The 18,995-nt window shown below is 38.4% G+C and overlaps 1 protein-coding gene across 6 annotated transcripts in view; it reads right to left on the bottom strand.

Annotated features, from left to right (window-relative positions):
• The window catches only part of Numb (NUMB endocytic adaptor protein), a 104,245-nt gene that overhangs the window by 64,031 nt on the left and 21,219 nt on the right, over positions 1–18,995 (bottom strand). For 5 of the 6 annotated variants that reach the window (XM_027418454.2, XM_027418458.2, XM_027418457.2 and 2 more), the window contains exons 2-3: positions 10,982–11,119; positions 78–162 (exon numbers count right to left, since the gene is read on the bottom strand). The gene's annotated coding sequence lies outside the window, so the exon portion shown is untranslated. The remainder of the gene's footprint in view (positions 1–77; positions 163–10,981; positions 11,120–18,995) is intronic. The other variant, XM_027418456.2, reaches the window with a different exon arrangement.

Below are 18,995 nucleotides of genomic sequence, written 5' to 3'. Positions count from 1 at the left end.
AACTAATCATAGGTTGGTACATCACAGCTATTTCAAAGTGTCTTAGCCTTGATTAGTAGTTTTGAAGTTGGACAGACCTGGCTTTGAATCTTGGTTGTGCCTTTTACAAGCTGTGTGACTTTGGACAAATTTCGTAACTTCACCAAGTGTCAGTTTCCTCATCTGCAAAATGAGAATAATAAATATCTTATACAATTGTTCTTAGTGACATAAATACAAAACTAAAAAGGTTTTCAATTTTTGTCAGAAAACGGCTCTACTGTAATGAGAAAATAAAGATTATCATTCCAAGTCACTAGCAGCCCCAAGATCAACACACGGATGAGAAACACAACAAATAATCCCACAAATACAAGCCAAATGCCTAGAGATAAATGACTCAAATTTCTACTGTTTATGTTTCTGCAACATTAGTGACAAACTCAGGGCCTTGCAGACATATGCTAGTCTACCACTGAGATACACACCCAAGCCCAACCACTGGATCCTGCAATAAAACAGAAATGGAAAGCTCAAGAGATCAAGCGACACAAAAGAGGAAGGAAGGTCTGTGTCAAAATGGATTTTGACACAAAAATCCACTGTCAGGAAGGAACTTTTACGGAAGAAAACAATGACAGGGATCTCCATGATTAGTCCTAAAGCCTTACCCATTTTCCCCTTTATTGTGTCAACTAAGGCAACAAAGATCCATTTTTTTTTTTTTGGTAGCAAACAGAAGCTCTGTTATGTGTTAAAGTCATTTATAATTTGATTTTCTGTTGGGTATATTTCTTTCAGTGCCCCTTCCCCCAAAATGCATGGCTGGTAAAGGATAAATATTATAGAATTATAGTTAAGTACTGGGATTCGACTTTCACAAATGAAACATAGTAGAAAGGAAATATTTTGTAATATTTGGTTCAGATTCATTTATTTATTTATGTGATGAGCGTTTTACCTGCATGTCTGCACGTGCAGCACATGCGTGCCTGGTGCTTGTGGAGGTCAGAAGAGGCATCAGACCTCCTGGAACTGGAGGTATGGGTGGTTGTGAGCCAAACCCGGGTCCTCTATAAGAGCAGGCAGTACTCTTGGCCACCAAACCATCTCTCTAGCCCCAGGGAATCTGTTCTGTTACTTTAAAAATATTTTATTAATTATTAGTGAGTGTGTTTATATAAGATGTGTGAGCACATGAGCCAAACCATGTGTGGAAGTCAAGGGACAACTTTATGGAATCAGTCCTCTCCTTCCTTCCACCTTTATGTGGGTTCCAGTGATTGAACTTGGTTTGCCAGGTTTGTTCGACAGGTGTCTTCAACTACTGAATCATCTTGCCAGCACCAAAACGGAAATCTGTATATTGAGGTTCTCTGGTTTAGGAGATCTATTATGCATGCAAATTAAGCTATAAAATAGTTTTCAAGACTAAGAACAATTCAGTTCAAATAGTTATGGAACATCTACTATGTACAACATAACTGCAATATTCAGTCTCGGAGTACAGAAGAACAGTGATATCATCTCCAATCTCTAAGTTCTCACAATCCAGAAAACACATAAAAATATAAACCTATATGACATTAAAATGCATTTACAAAAAAAAAAAAAACCAACAAATTGCTACCTGCTTTAAAAGGAAGGTCAGATTACTGAGTTAGAGAAAAAGGAAGAAAGGTTTCTTGAAAAATAAAACATTGAAAAATGTAACTCAGACAACCCTAACTTTTGAATACAAAAATAAATTAAATAAAAACATTATCCTTTTGTCAACAAGGTGCTTATTGACTGTTGGTTACTATTAACTATGAGGAAAATGGAATAAAAATGACATATATATATATATGTATAACCATATTGTTAAATTCCCATTTACCTCAAACTACCTTAAAATTTTATATTAAGAAACTTGAAAAACTAACAGAAATACATTTGAAATAACAGGCTTTAGAAACCATGTTTTTAAAAAAGCCTTTATGAGCTATGCCTCCACTGTCCATATTTCTCTTGAATATTCCCATGAGAATAGCCCAGTAAGCTCTGCTTACAACATTCTAGCTTGGAGTTCTTCTACATTCCTCCTGCAAATGATATAAAAGCTTACAAAGCCTCCTATGAGGTTTATCATAGGAGCCCACTCCTTGATACCAATTTTTGTGTTAATTTATTCTCTCATTGTTCTGACAAAACACCCAACAAAAGTAACTTAAGGAAGGTTTATTTTGGCTCACAGTTTGAGGGTATAGCCATTGTGGGAGGGAAGCCTAATGTGTCTAGTCACAGGAAAAAGAGAGAGATGAATATGGATGCTCTGATGGTAGAAAATGTGCCTATTAGTCTTTCCAGTTTCTTAGTATAAAAGTGTAAGACTCATAGAAGATGGTCTTCCCTCCTCAGTTAATCTGGCAACCCTCTCATGGAAACATCCCGAAATGGGTCCTCCTCTAGGGGGACTTTCAATCCAGTCAAACTGACAATCAAGATCCCATGGCTTTAAGTTTTTAAAAATCAAATCCTGAAAAGCTGAAAGCACAATCTTAGAACAAATCTGAATTTGAATTCCAATGTCAACGGTAGCAAACATCAGACAACTTACTTAGAATTTCAAGTCCTTAATATAAAAAAAATAAAGATTATAAAGTTGTGCTAGGCATGGTGGTACACCCCTTTAATCGCTATATTTAGGGATAAAATAGTACAAAGTCTGTAATTCATTTTCACTTGCTTAAAAAAAAAAAATTCATCCCAGGACTCAGCAGGCAGAGATAGACAGATCTCTGTAAAATAAGCCAGCCTGGCCTATACAGTGAGCTCCAGACTGATCAAAGCTAACTAGTGAGATTCTGTCTCAATCTCCTTCCCCCACAAAAAAAATGATCAGGTTGTAATGTTTAAGAAAATGAATGTACAGTATTTGGCATAGTATATGTGCTGAACAGAAGAATTAGTTCCCTTCTTTTCCTCCTCCCTCCTCAAGGTGAAGCTATATTACAGTTCTTTTCCTTCACCCATGTCGTTTCCTCTGCCTGGATGTCCTTCTTTGTCAAATGTAACACACTCAAGCATTCCTTCTTGTTCAAGTTTATACTTAAATGCTACCTCTTCCTCTATCTGCTACGACTAACTATATCTTATCTATGATACTTAACGTTTTTTCTGTTGTAAGCACTGTCTCAACTACCTGCTTGAAGAGAACATACCTCATTCATTTTTATTCCTCCTGCTAACACAAACCAGTTTTGTACATGGTAAACTCTCAAACATTTGACAAATAGTTCTATTCTGGATTTCTCATTACAACTGCCTATCATGTTGAATCCTTCCTGGCATTTTACAGATAAAAAGATAAACTGTCACTACTGCTGTCTTCATAATCTTAATTCTTCAGGAAGTATCAACATTTGTATCTTACTTGTTTTGGGGGCAGGGTTTTGAATGTAGCCCATGATGCCCTCATAACTACAATCCTCCTGGGTTCAGGGGTTACTAGGATGTATCACCATACCTTGGCTTAAAATTTTAAAAATAGATTTATAGAAGTATTTGTGTAAAACAAAAGCTATCCAGTTTTTACAAAGTATTATTTTGAAGAAAGCATATTAAACAAGAAATGTTAAGAAAATCCTCAAAATACCTATTTTACAAATACTTGGGACAAATTAATATAGAATACAACAAGGTCCTTGAGGCAACAACAGAACAATAAACAAAAAATTTAGATCCTTCTGTTCTTATATTACTAATTTGGAGTTTTTCTATATTAGTCATTCCTACAATACTTGATTTTCTTTAAATAATCAGAACTAATTTCTGTCTTTTTAAAAATAAGTAACAGTTGGGCATGGTGGTACTAATGGACAGAAAATCATAGAGTTTACATCCTTGTCCACAGGCAGAGAGAAAGAGACAATGGGCCTGGCTTTTGAAACCTCGAATACACCCCTAGGGATACACCTCCAATAGAGCCACATCTTCTAGTCCTTCCCAAATAGTCCCACTGACCCGTGACTAAGCATTCAAATATATGAGCCTATGGGGCCATTTTCATCAAACCACAAGGGGAAAATGGCATGTGGGCCAAATAAGAGTACTATTAACTTTTCAGAAACTTGAAACTTCTCTAAAATAATTATACCTTTTGAGAGCTGTACTATATTGAAATCTCTGAGAGTCTGGTAATTCTTACTATGTTATCTCTGGTTCCTATATTCCTACATAGCAAAAAGCTACCTTCTCACAAAAATATGCTGGACCATTAGAGTTGTAGGGGAAAAGGGCCAGCCAAACAAATTATGAAGCATATTAGAGAAAAACAAAATGTAGAGGTAAGTCTGGCGTTTTCCACTACCTTTTCTGAAAGACCAATTGTGGGTAAGAGCTTCTGTAAGTGTAAGGCAGCTGCAGAGACAGAAATCAGAGTTCAGAGCTACTGAAACAGGCAGGATGTAGGGCTGTCTTTGTTATGGTTTCTATTCAACAAAACACCAATACCAAAAAGCAAGTTGGGAAGGAAAGGGTTTATTCAGCTTACACTTCCATAGCACTGTTCATTATTGAAAGAAGTCTGGACAGGAATTCAAACTGGGCAGGATCCTGGATACAGGAGCTAATACAGAGGCTATGGAGGGGTGCTGCTTACTGGCTTGCTCAGCCTGCTTTCATATGGAACCTAGGACCACTAGCCCAGGGATGGAACCACCCAAATGGGCTGGGCCCTCCCCCGTCAATCACAAATTAAGAAAATGCCTTACAGCCAGTTCTTAATGGTGTCATTATCTGTTTCCCTACTTCCAGATAATTCTAGTTTGTGAGTCAAGTTGACAGTGGCTAAAAACTCCAGGGAAAAAGCAATCACAGAAAAATAACTCTAGACATCCAGTATTGCTTCTGTCCTCAGAGTAATTTGGTAAATCCTGACCTGGATGAGGCAAGAGGCCAAGAATTAAGAAAACTGCCTCTCTTAAAGTATAAAAATAATAAATTAATTAAGTAAATAAGTAGGACCTTCAGATTGAATAAGAGAGAAAAAAATTAAGAGTCAAGATCTGCCAAAAAGAAAGGTCCTGGCAAACACCCCAGGATTCCATTTGATACCTCTGAAGAGCAACACTTGAAGTAAATGGAAATTGGATTTAAACCAGGTCTTAAGAAACCTAAAACAAAGGCTCAAGCCTTCGGATCAAGGTCACTTGCTTCTGCTTTTAACTACCGTCAGAAGAAAATTAAATCCTCTTTAATGAGCCATATCATCAAGAGCATCTACCATCCCTTATGCACAAGTTTTGACATTCACTTTAAAAATTACTAAGAAAGGTAACAAGAGAGGACCAAATGGCTGAAAGTCAAGAGAAAAAGCAGACAACAGAAAAACAAAAGCAAAGAACAACAACAAAAGGATCTAAACATAGCAATTACCAAGTATAGACTTGAAAATAACTATGATTAGTATGTTTAGGAAAAGAGGTGATAAAATTTACCAGAGAATTGGAATCTATAAAAACAAACACAATAACAACAACAACAACAAAAACAAGCTAGGCAGTGGTGGCTCATGCCTTTAATCCCAGCACTTGGGAGGCAGAAGCAGGTGGATCTCTGTGAGTTCAAGGCCAGCCTGGTCTACCCAGTGAGTTCCAGAACAGCCAGGACTGTTACACAGAGAAACCATCTAAAAAAAACCCAACCAACCAACCAACCAACCAAACAAACAAACAAAAAACATAAAATAATTAATGAAAAATAAAAAGTTGTCTATTAAGAAAATTCCAGACGGAAGCATGGGAACAGGAAAGAAATAAAAAAGTACTACAAAGAAGAAACATGAAGTAAAATTAAATAACCATGGATTATTTCAAGTAACAATGAAATCACAAGAAAAAAATATGTGGAATAATTGGAATGAAAGGGTTATAAGGCAAAGGAAAAAAACAAAACAGTAAATTGTGTGCAAAACTGGTGGCAGTATTTCCTGGTATTCTTTATCTGTAACTTACAATGTGGCTTTACTATTCCTCACATCAAGAGATGGAATCTATTCCTACTCCTTGAGAATTTTCGGTTGGTTATATTGATTTGATATGGCCAATGAAACATTAGAAAATGTGACACAGCTGAGACTTGAAAAGCATTTCAACAACAGGATTTGTTCTCACCAGCTACTTACAGAACTCAAACCATCAAGCAAATGAACTATCCTGTTGGAGGACCCGTAGGGAAAGAAGAAAGTATTTCTTTACATGTACACTAATCAAAAAAAAAATCTATCAAACAATAAGCATATGAACTTTATTTTATTTCATCTGGACTCAAACTACCAGCAGATCAGAGATCAGAATATTCTCAGCAAATGCTAGACCACTCATTATGAACTACCACCAATTATGAGCTAGCAGCCACTAAGCTTTAATGCAACAAAAGCTACAGAACCTAAGTGTACTTACTGTGCTTAAATGTAGACCAGTGATTGCCAAGCAGGGCCAACTGTGCTCCCATACAGGCATCTGGTTACTATAGTCTAGATCTCAAATGTTTCTCAAAGGTTTATGTGTTAAAAGCTTGTTCCAATTTTTTTTTTTAATTTGATAGTTTGGAACCCAGTGTCTAGTACATGCTAGGCAAATGCTCTACAACTGAAGTTATAGGACTTTTAGAGATGAGACCTAATGAGAAATCTTCTGATCATTTAAGAGGATAGGGACACGAGCTCCTTCCTCTTCCTCTTTTGTTTACTTCCAAGTCAGCAAACATGTGGCACCATGCACAACCACTGTGACACTGTCTCATGTAACAGCCAATACCAACTGTCAACTTGACTCTCTAAAATCATCAAAGAAACAAGCCTCCTTGCATGGCTGAGGGGTGACCTAGATCAGCCAACTGAGGCAGGAAGAGTCACTCTGAATGTGAGAGAACCAAAGAAGAAAGCTGCTGACATGAGCACTCACTGTTTTCTGCTTCCTGATTGGAGATACTCAGTGACCAGGTGCCACAAGCTCCTGCAGCCATGACTTCCCCACCGTGAATAGACGTGTTCTCAAACCGTGAACCAAAGTAAACCCTTTCTCCTTTAAATTGGGCATTTTATCATAATTACAGTAGTAATTAGAAAGGTAACACACAGAAAACTAGAACCAGAAGTGGGGTCACTGCTGCACTAAGTCTGATCGTATGGCTCTTGTGTGAGAAGAGTTTGGAACTATTGTCTGAAAGCCCTTGAATACCTTAAGTACAGCTTAACAGGCCATTTTGGTAGGAGCTTAGGAAGGTAAGAATGCTCAGAGATAGATAGATAGATAGATAGACAGACAGACAGACAGACAGATGAATGCTCAGAGAAACAGACAGTAGCAACCTGGCCCAACTGACCCATTCATATGACACTCTGAAAAACCTTGATGCATTGTGCTCATTTTCTGAAAACTTGCATTTTAAAGTATTGAACTAACTTCTTTGGCAGAAGACATTTCATGAGCACAGCACTTAGGCTATGGCATGGTTAGTGCTCACTGCTCTTATTCAGACCTACAATGAGAAAACACAAGAGAAAATTGGTGAAGAAAGTTTTAGGAAGCAATTTGCAGATTAAAAAGGGTGCATACAACAAAGTGCTGACTAGTTTCATGTCAACTAGACTCAAGCTAGAGTCATCTAAGAGTGACTGACAACCAGGCTGGTCTCGAACTCATTATACAGAAGTGGATGACCACGGGCTGGAATTATAGACATAAGGGAAAAACAAACAACCTACAAACCTTTTTCTTATTAACTTTTTTTAGTATTTACTGACCCAAAAAGATTCTGCTGAGAATCTGCTGAGAACTCAGCCCAGTTTCAATCACTGGCATTTTAAGGAAACAAGCAAAGGACAGAAGACTATCAGGTATTTGGGGAAGAAAACTTGCACTTCCATAATTAATTTTGACTGTCAACTTAATTAGATGGAGAAATACCTAAAACATCTAGCAAAGCATGCTTCTAAGTATGTCTGTGAGAGCATTTCTAGAGATGACTGACACACAGAGCAGCAATGAAGGAGAAAAAAACCCTGCTCTCAATACAGGTGGCACTTCTAACAGGCTGGGGGGTGGGGCGGCAAGATGGAACAAAAGGTGGAAGGAAGCCAGGCAGTGTGTGCAAGCTCCATTCTTCCTGAGTGAATGGTCTACTGCTGTTGCCCTTGCCTGGACATCAGACTCTAATTCTTTGGCCCTTCAATACAGACTCACAGCAGTAACTGCTGTGTAGCATGAATTCTAATTGGTCTTAATTAATAATAAAAACCCAGAAACAGATCTTGGGGTTAAAGCTAAAGATCAGAGAAGCAAAATGGCCAGCCACTAGAGAGTTCTCACTTCTACCAATGCTCAAACCAAAAAGACAATCTTGTCCTCGGATTACCATCTCCAAACTACACTGCTCTCTACCAAACCGTCAGACTACCTGAGACTGCATGCACTGTCTCCTGCCTTATATTCCTCTCTAGTGCTGGGATTAAAGTCATGGGATCCCAAATGTTGAGATCACCTTCGTGTGAGCTGTTTCTCTTTTAGACTGGATCATTTTCCTATAGCTCAGGATGGCCCTGAATTAAGAGAGATCCTCTGTCTCTCAAGTGCTGTGATTAAAGTTGTGTACCACCACCACCACCACCACCACCACCACCACCACCACCACCTGGCCTCTATGACTAACTAGTATGGCTGCTAGGATTAAAGATGTGTACCACCACTGCCTGGCCTCTATAGCTGTGGCTAGCCTAGCATTCTGATCTTCAGGCAAGTTTGTTTGTTACATCATAAACAAAATATCACCACACTGCAGGGGACTGTCAGGCCTTCAGCCTCCGACTTTGGCTTGCATCACTGATCCCCCTTGCTCTTTCTTCCAACTTCTTAGTCTGAGAAGCTACCTGGATTCTGTCTTCCTAAGCATGCATATGGCTACTGTTGAACTGCTAGACAGACTTCAACTATGCAAGACAATCTAATAAAATTCTTTTATAAATCATATATGTATGATTATGTATATTTGAATTTTATTCCTCTTGAGAGCCCTAATAACTTTAGACAAGAACTCAAAATTTTTCTGAACACTCATCTTTTTCATATATTATATATTTCCCCTTTGGTTTTTAAAAATAAACTTTTTAGTTTTTTTTTAATTTAAAAAAATTTGATATTATAAATACATCACTTCTCCCCTTAGGTCACTCTCAAATATATGACCTCTTTGATGTATATATACACACGTTAATTCATGTGTGTGTGTGCACGTGTATGCATTCCTAAATACAACCTGTTCAGCATGCATACTGTTGCTTGTATGATCTCAGGACCCTGGGTATTGTGAGGGCTCTTCCCTGAGAAAGACAATTACTCCCAGTCTCAGTGTCCCTAGTTACCTATGAATCTTTTGTCTAAATCTGAGGCCCCAAGCTTTCCCATTGTGGGGTTTTATTTGTTTTTTTGTTTGGTTGGTTTTTCAAAACAAGGTTTCTGTATGTAGCCCTCCATACATGCTGTGGCACTTGTACACAACACACGCACGCACGCACGCACGCACGCACGTACGCACACAATTTAAAAATATAAACTGTGACAAATCATGTCTCTGAAAAATGGCAAGGGCAGCTGACTCCCTATGAAATGTTCTTACAGTGTGATACTGATAGGCCTGCCTTCAAGGGGTGGAGTTTATGTCCACTTCCCAATTCTCCTAATCTACACAGACTTTTATAACTTTTCAAAAAACAGAATGAAATAATACTATGTGACTTCCAAGCTAAGTCAAGCAAATCATGTGCCTTCACCCTCCTCTCTTGGGATGTTCTTTCTTGAATCTAGTAACCATGCTGCAAGTAAGCCAAGCAGTCACAAGGAGAAGTGTAGTGTAGGTGTTCTGGCTAGCAGCCCAGGCTGAGGACTCAGCCAAGTCAGCATTCACCACCAGACACAGGAGTGAGCAAGCATTCAAATGACTCCAGTTCTTAGCCACTGAGTCACACTCCCAGCAATCCCACTTCATACCATGTTAATGAAGACAAGCAAACCCGTCAAGAATCTTAATCAAATTGCAGATATGTAAGCAAAATAAACACGCCTGCTAGGTGTGGTGAATTGCACCTTTTATCCCAGCACTCAAGAGGCAGAGACAAGTGGAATGCTGTGAGTCTAAAGCCAGCATGGACTCCATAGTGAGTTGTAGACCAGCCAGGGCTACAGAGTAAGACCCTATCTCCAAACAAAATAGATAGATGATTGATAGATAGATAGATAGATAGATAGATAGATAGATAGATGCTTCAAACACTACTAAATCAACATTTATTTGTAATGAACTCAATAACTGTCAAACAAGTTCATAAACACATTTGAAAATGCAAAACAGAAACAAAATTGCCCTAAGTTTTACCACTAATATATATATATTTTTTTGGTTTTGAGACAGGGTTTCTCTGTAGCTTTGGAGGCTGTCCTGGAACTGTCTCTGGAGACCAAGCTGGTCTTGAACTCACATAGATCTGCCTGTCTCTACCTCCCAAGTGCTGGGATTAAAGGTGTGGGCCACCACTGCCCGGCCTTTAAAAATCTTGACAAATATTTTATAATGCAAAAAGTATATTACCCACTATCTAAGATTTAGATGCTTTGTTTTTACCAAGAAAAAAAGGTAAAAAATGTAAAAACAGTTAACTAGTTAATCTAAAAACCAGGAAGAGTGCTGGAGAGATGGCCCGACCTCTGAGAGCACTGGCTTCTCTTCCAGACCCAGGTACGATTCCCAGCACCCACATTGTGGTTCAAAATAATCTGTAACTCCAATTCCAGGAGATCCATTGCACTCTTCTGGCTTCCTCAGGCATCAGGCATGCACATGGTACATAGACATACATGCAGGCAAATACCCATACACATAAACTAGAATTTAGAAAAAACAGGAAGGAAGGAGTTTTCCAGTAGTCAAGAACCCAAGTTTCCATTCCCCACTGTCTTTCACCTACCTGTCTTAAGGAGGGTTCTGAGGACTGTGGCCCACCAGTATTCCAGTCTGCGGCTTTGTATCAAGATCTTGGGTGCCAAAGTAGCTTGTACTGGCAGTCTCCCCTGGAAAATGTTCCTTAGGCTCCAAAATCTGCAAACTGCAAGGAAAGGAAATTCTAAATATAAGTAGCTCTTTTCAATTTCAATCCCTTATAACCTACCTCCATAAATTGAAAAGGCAGCTGGCAAGATGGCTTAGTGGAAAAAGTGCAAGCCTGGTGACTGATTTTAATCCCTAGAATCCACAGCAGAACCAGAGAAACCAATTCGCCACAGAGTTTTCCATTATCTTCCACTTGCACACTGTGACATGCATCCCTATCGTGTGTGTGTGTGTGTGTGTGTGTGTGTGTGTGTGTGTGTGTGTGTGTGCACAATCAGTCAATCAATCAATCAATAAAATGTATAGGTTGAAAGAAAACTAACAGTCTCTTAAGTTACACAGAAACAAGTTTCACTAAAAATGGGAATCAGATCATGCTAAGAGAGGTGGATGCTGTAGATTCAAGTTCCAGCTTCACTTTTTTTTCTTTAAGGTGGCCTCCCTATGAACCCAGGCCAGGCTAAAACTTACAAGTGCTAGGATTACAGGTATGCCTATCTTACCTAGCCCCATCTTTCATTTCTTGTTTTTTTTTTGTGTGTGTGTGTTTTTGTTTTGTTTTGTTTTGTTTTGAAGACAGGGTTTCTCTGTGACTTTGGAGGCTGTCCTGGAAATAGCTATTGTAGACCAGGCTGGTCTCAAACTCACAGAGATCCACCTGCCTCTGACTCCCGAGTGCCAGGATGAAAGGTGTGCACCACCACCGCCCGGCCCCATCTCTACTTTCTTATGAGCTATGACTGATCCTGATTAAGTCACGGATTTTCTCTGCCTGATTCTTTAGAGCACAAATTCTCCTTCAGTGGAAACTGAGGAGATAGGATTACAATTTGGGGAGGGGGGTGGGGTCTGGGTCTAGACTCAGTTGCCATTCTACACTGTTTTAAGAGCCTGGATACACTCCTAGGCACAGTTCTGTCTTTAAAAAAGAAGATTAAATTAGCAATCCCTAAAATCCAGAAATACACCTAAAGAGGAGCCAGGTATGACAAGACAATATGTATAAAGTTATCAACTGTGCTTAATATGAGATGGCCTTTCCTAGTTTTCCAGGTTAAGTTCTTTCATTATAGTATGAGAGACAACAAAGTAATTTTTTTGTTTTTTGTTTTTAATGTTGTGACAGAGTCAAAACAGCTATAAGCCTCCACTGCTGGGATTATAGGCTTGAGATACCACACCCAGGTACTGGGAGATAGCCAGTTTGGACTTCACAGTATACTCCAAGCCAGCCTGAGCTACAGAGTAAGAACCTGTTTCAAAATACCAAGTGATGCATGCCTTTAATCCTAGCACAATGGAGATGGAGGCAGGAGAATCAGGAGTTCAAAGTCATCCTCAACTGCAGTGAATTCAAAGCCAGCCTAGGCTATTTGAGACCTTGTCTCAAAACAAAACAAAACAAAGCTATGATTTCTATCTTTGAGTTTCTACTGTTGTCATCAAACACCATGACCAAAAAGCAACTTGGGGAGGAAAAGGTTTTTCTCATCTTTCAGCTTGTAGTCTACCATCTAGGGAAGTCAGGGCAGGAACTCAAGGCAGGAACCTGGAGACAGGAGCTGAAGCAAGGAATACTATTTACTGGCTTGCTTCCCTTAGCTTGTTCAGCCTGGTGTCTTACACAATGAAGGACCACTGGCCTAGGGGTGGCACCACCTTTAGTGGTCTAGACCTCCCATATCAATCATTAATGAAGAAATGAACTGTGCACAGGCTTGCCTACAGGGCCAATCTAACGGGGAGATTTTGTGAACTAAGGTTCTCTATTCTCAAACAACTCTGGCAAAATACTAGATGGGACAGAATCTGAAAATAAGCATTCTTAGGGCTTTTACCCAACAGTAATTTTTAGTGTGCAGTCTCATATATCATATTGGAATCAAAATATGACTGATTTAAGAAGCAATACAAATTCACCATAAATGATATAATGGTGTTGTTTCTGACTAAAAAGGATGGCAGCAGCTAACATTTACTAGGTACTAGCTGACAGTTTCTCCTGGACAATTTCTATGCATTGTCATTTAATTCTGATGGCTCACTTGCAACTAGGAAAATTGAAGTACAGTGAGTTTAGAAACTTCCAAGATCACAAAACTACTAAACAGTGGGGCTGAGACATTTTTGATATTTTTTTCTAGATGTTCATTTTTTTTCTAGTGATAGTAGGTTGATGGGAAGGATCTGAGAGGAGTTGGAAAAGGGGAAATTGTAATCAACATATTATATGAAAAAAATTTATTTTCAATAAAAAAATAGTTGTTTGATCTTTAAAAAATATAATAAAATAAAACATGAGAATACCTGAATGTAAAGTCTTTTTTTTTTCTTTAAATTAATTTTGTTTATAAAACTCAGATTTTTGCTGGATGGTGGTGGTTCATGCCTTTGATCCCAGCATGTGGGAGGCAGAGGCAGGAGGATCTCTGTGAACTCAAGTCCAGCCTGGTCTACTGAGCTAGTTCCAGGACAGCCTCCAAAGCTACAGAGAAACTCTAAGAAAAAACAAAACAAAACAAAAAACTCAGATTTTACCAAAACTAGAAACATTTGCTACAAATAATTTTAACAGAACATAGAGATTTTTATTATATGATTTAAACATAAATACACAGTGCCCTCAAAGACCTTTTAATGTGGCATTAAACACTAAGCTGACACACAAAGTAACCCAGTTTTATTTATCTAGCATGTACATGTATAAAGCCCTGGGTTCAATCCCCAGCACTGCAAAGTATGACTAATGATGATGATGTTGGGTATTTTGTAATTTTCTTTCTTTTTCCACTCCCCACCCCTTTTGGGTAGTAAGAACTGAATCTAGGGTCTATCATTGAGCTGCATCCCAGCTGTCTTTTATTACTTTGACTTTTGGGGAGGTACATAGGGAGCACTTAAATGGCCTTAAAGGAAAAATGAAGTAGAGTTAAAAGCTGAATAGCATTAACAACCTGTTTTGCACAGCCATCTACTCTTAGACAACGTTATTTATTTAAAAAAAAAAAAAAAGAATAACAACAGCTGAATTTCATTCCACTACCAAAACAACTTCCGGAATTTATTTGCAAATTAGTTTTAGACAACAATCTGTTTCAGTTCATTTCTGCACTGGCCTAATTCTTGAACAGACAGTAATGTTTCTGATACTTTACTTTCAATTTTAATGATTTCATTATAAAAGAGACCAAATATAGTAACAAACACAGAGAAATGACAATAGGTATGACAATTGCTTTTCAGATGTTTAAGAAACCACAGTACTTGTTAGAATTTGATCAAACTTAATACCAAAAGTAGACATTTAGAGTTCTAAGATAAATCTCACATTCTTCTAAGACATTTTCCTTCTGCTTCTGTAACAGCGAAATAAATGAAGCCTCTTTACTGTCTTGGAACTAGCTACCTAAACACTGCTTAAGTAGACAGAACTTATGAGTGAAAGCCAGGCATACTGAAACATGGCTGTAATCCCAGAACATGGGCAACTCAAGGAGGAGGAGGACCAAAAGCTTGAGGCCAGCCTCCGAGTGAATCCCTATCTCAAACACACACATGTTCACATGCATGGTTATGCACACACATGCAAATACACAGACACACGTGTGGATGATCTATCTGACATTTTAGGATTACAATAGGCTAGGGGTTTTATGTAAAACAAAATATGAGCATGGATTACTCCTAAAGTATAAGGGCCAGTGTTGGTGACAAATACCTTCAATCCTAGCACTTGGGAAGCAGCAAAAGGTGGATCTCTTGAGTTTGAGGCCAGCCTGGTCTACAGAATGAGTTCCAGGACAGCCAGGGCTGTTATACGGGACACCTTGTCTCAAGCATGTCATCCATTTTGCTTCATGCTTGAATGTGGATGTGACCAGCTGTTTTAATTTCTGCAGGCTTGGCTTCCCTTGCTATGATGGGCTGTAAACTGGAATTGTAAGTTGAAACAAACCCTTTAAGTTTTTTTGTTTTGGGTTTTTTTTTTTTTTTTTTTTTTGGTCAGGTTATCTTATCATAGGAACAGAAATGAAATTGGAACATACTGTCCTTTGACCTCCACAAGTGTGTCCAACGATGAGGAAGGATAATCCAAACTAGTACTAAGAATCTGTCTCAAAGAGAGGAGAGCTGGGCAAACACAAGGACCAGAGTTTGATCCCCAGAACCCAAGAAAAAAAAAAAAAAAAAAAAAAAAAAAAACACCAAACAAACAAAAGACTGGGCCAGAGCTCTATGCTTGTAATCCCAGTGCTGGGGAGGAGTCATCAGGAAGGATCACTGAAGTTCTCTGGACAGCTGGCCTGCCTGAGGAATGCCACTCACACCCACACACCCCCCCACACACATACCCATACACACACACACCCACCCCCATAAAAACAATGCTATCTTGCCCCTTGCAGCCTCAAAGAATGGTGTGACTCTGGTATTACCCTAACTACTTAGGGCATATCTCAGGAATTCACTTCATCAAATAAAGGGAGATACTTATGAGCTAAATCCAAATATAGTCAGTCCTAGCTGAAACTCAACTGGGCCGAAGAACTTCAAGTTTCTAGGCATGGGAGCAGTGCTCCAGGTTAGTTAGGCATAAATTTCCTGGGATGCTGTCCTCTAACAACCTGTGCAGCAAAAGAATGCCAACTCAACACATCCTCTCTCCAAAGACTATCAGGACATCTATCTTCAACTGGTAAAATCAACTGTGAAATCTTTAAAAAGAAATTTAGATCATAAGCATTAAGGAGAGGAGTCATAAAAAAATGCATTCCATATGCATGATGAATAATGATTTACAACTTGTTTTAACTCAATGAGTAAAGAAGTCAGTCAAAAACATTTATAATTCAACATAGTGTAATGGTGTAGACCTGCAATCCCAGCACTTCAGATTGAAAGCCAAGGCAAGAAGGTCACAAGTCTGAGGATAACCTAGTACTATATATACAGTTCTTATCTCAAAAAAAGTTTTTTAATTCACTGTAGAAGAAAAATTCTTGTCTACGTGCAGCTGAATACGTAACAAAAATATGTAATAGCAACCAAATAAGAAAAAAAAAATCCACCTTTAGGAGAATAAATTGAAGTAGTTAGACAATACATCTCTGAAAAAATGAACTACAGTTACATATATGAATATAGATTTAAAAACATGTTTTGAAACAGTCTCATGTGGCCCAGGATGTCCTCAAATTTTCTATGTAGCTTGAACTCCTGATCCTCCTGCCTCTTCCTTTTGAGTGCTGAGATTATAGAGGTCTTACTACTGTACCCAGTGTAGTAGTATTAGAGATTGAACCCAGAGTTTCAAGCATGCTAGGCAAGCATTCTCCGAGTAGAGCTACACTTCTAGCCCATTGTAGATGAATCTTAAAAGCAAAGCAAACAAAAATATATGAGTATATATAATATGGTTCCATATTATAATTGTAAAAACAGCAAAACTGGAGGCTGGAGAGACAGCTCAGTGTTTACAAGTATGAACTGCTTTTGCAGAGGGCTCATGTCCAGTTCTTAACAGCGATATATGAAGGCACACAACCATCTGTAACTCCAGCTCCAAGGATCTTCTGGCCTCCAGTCACCTTCACTCCAGTGCACAGGCATACATATAGGCACAGATACACTTACATTTAAACATAAATATTTTTTTAAAACAACAAAATTAAATATAAAGTTCTGAAATAAAAGGAAGGGGTTGATAAACAAAAATCAGAATACAATTCTAAATAGTTCTACCTCTAGTGGCTAAGCTGAATGGAAATTGGGAGAAATATACCAACTTTACTGGCATTGTTGTTTCTTAAGCTGGACAACAAATCGGTTCATATATAGTATGAAGTTTTATTATATGCTTCATTATTTCTGTATGCTATGTCCTATTTTATCAATACAGTAAACACTTTATAACAAGAAAAAAAAAAGAGAAATAGAGAAAAAAAGAGAAAAAGGAGAAAAGGGGACAGTTACCTATTAATGCAGAAGAACCTCTTATTTCTTTCTCAAAAGGTAACCTGGACTGCCCTATGTCTATGAAAACACTGTTTAGTACATGTTTCTCCTACCAAAGGCATAAAGCAGAAATACTATACAAGCAGAAAACCCACCTACCTTCAATTTTCTTAAGTTTTGTTTATTTATTTATTTATTTATTTATTTATTTTGTTTTTTTGAGACAGGGTTTCTCTGTGTAGCCCTGGCTGTCCTGGAACTCACTCTGCAGATCAGGTTGGCCTCAAACTCAGAGATCCACCTGCCTCTGCCTCTGCCTCCTGAATGCTGGGATTAAAGGCATGTACCACTACCACCAGGCTGAAGTTTTATTTTTACTTGTATTGTGTATGCCTCTGTGTGGGTATGTGAGTGTTGAGTACAGGTGGTCAAAGAAGCCAGAGGCATGGAATGTCCCTGGAGCTGGAGTTACTTGTGGCTGTGAGCTACTTGACATGGTGCTGGGAACTGAACTTGGATCCTCTGCAAAAGCAGTATGTGCTCTTAACTGATAAGCAATCTCTCCATCCCCCTATCCTCAATTTTTAAAGATTAACATAAAGTACATAAAGATTAACATAAAGCACCAGTGGTCCTCAGGTACTTACTACAGAGGCTGCAGCAGGAGCCCCAAAGATCATGAACTTGGGAGACATGCAAATCACTGCAAAACAATGATCTAATGTCTAATATCATATATCTCCACCTCAATAATTTTAATATGTAAGTGCTCAGGTATAGCCATCCAGTGCCGTATTATTAAGGCAATAAACACTTGTACTTATATATTAAATTGCCATGAATATGATAGCTAAAACTGAAGAGTAAGACAAATGAGTTGAATGAGACAAACAGAGCAAGGTCACTAAGAGAAAGATTTCCTAAGAAGCAAACAATTCTTGTAAAGCCCTGAACAAAACAAAGTATGGTCTGTCCTCAGTTTACTCAGTAGTGCCATTCTCAGAAAATTCACTGTTGTTAAAACCACGTTTAAAAAAAAATCCCTTTGTGGGCTGGAGAGATGGCTCAGAGGTTAACAGAGCACTGACTGCTCTTCCAGAGGCCCTGAGTTCAATTCCCAGCAACCACATGGTGGCTCACAACCATCCGTTATGAGATCTGGTGCCCTCTTCTGGTGTGCAGATATACAGGGAAGCAGAATGTTGTATACATAATAAATAAAATCTTTTTAAAAATCCCTTTGTGTTTAAATATAAAACAAAATTGAGATCATGATCGAGTGAGTACAAACAGGTTTTCCACCTACAAGAAGGCCTGCAAGAATGTCTGAGAGAAATCATACATAGCTGCATCGTATGTTATGTGGTGTCAAGTTTCTGGTTCCTTCCTGCTCACTGAACACCAAAGCTGTACCCTAATACCACAGCTATCCTAATCATTACAGCAGCAAAAATCATTCCCTTAGAAGTCTAATACTAGCAGTACTGTCCACATTATGAACTAGGCCCATGCCAGACATACAATATAATCACAAAACATGGGCAGTAGAGGCATGAAAATCACAAGTCAAAGTCAGCCTGGGCTACATTGAGAGACCCTAACAAAACAATAACTTTAACAAAAATAAAACAAAAAATAAAGGCCTTGGGAAAACTGAAGTCTTACTGTGGCCTCTAGACTATGTTTATTTTCATGACACTATGAAACTAAATGTGATAATAAAAATCTTACCTGCTGGGTGGTGGCGCACACCTTTAATCCCAGCATTCAGGAAGCAGAGGCAAGCAAATCTATGAGTCTGAGGCCATCCTGGTCTACAGAGTGAGATCCAGGACAGCCAGGGCTACACAGAGAAACCTTGTCTCAAAAAACAAAAATCTTACAAATTTTTAACTTTAGCAAGAATAAAGATATTA

Source organism: Cricetulus griseus, chromosome 5, assembly GCF_003668045.3.
Source record: "Cricetulus griseus strain 17A/GY chromosome 5, alternate assembly CriGri-PICRH-1.0, whole genome shotgun sequence".
Classification (NCBI taxonomy): Eukaryota; Metazoa; Chordata; class Mammalia; order Rodentia; family Cricetidae; genus Cricetulus; species Cricetulus griseus.
Note: the sequence above shows the minus strand (reverse complement) of the source record. Positions and strands in the feature narration are given on the sequence as shown.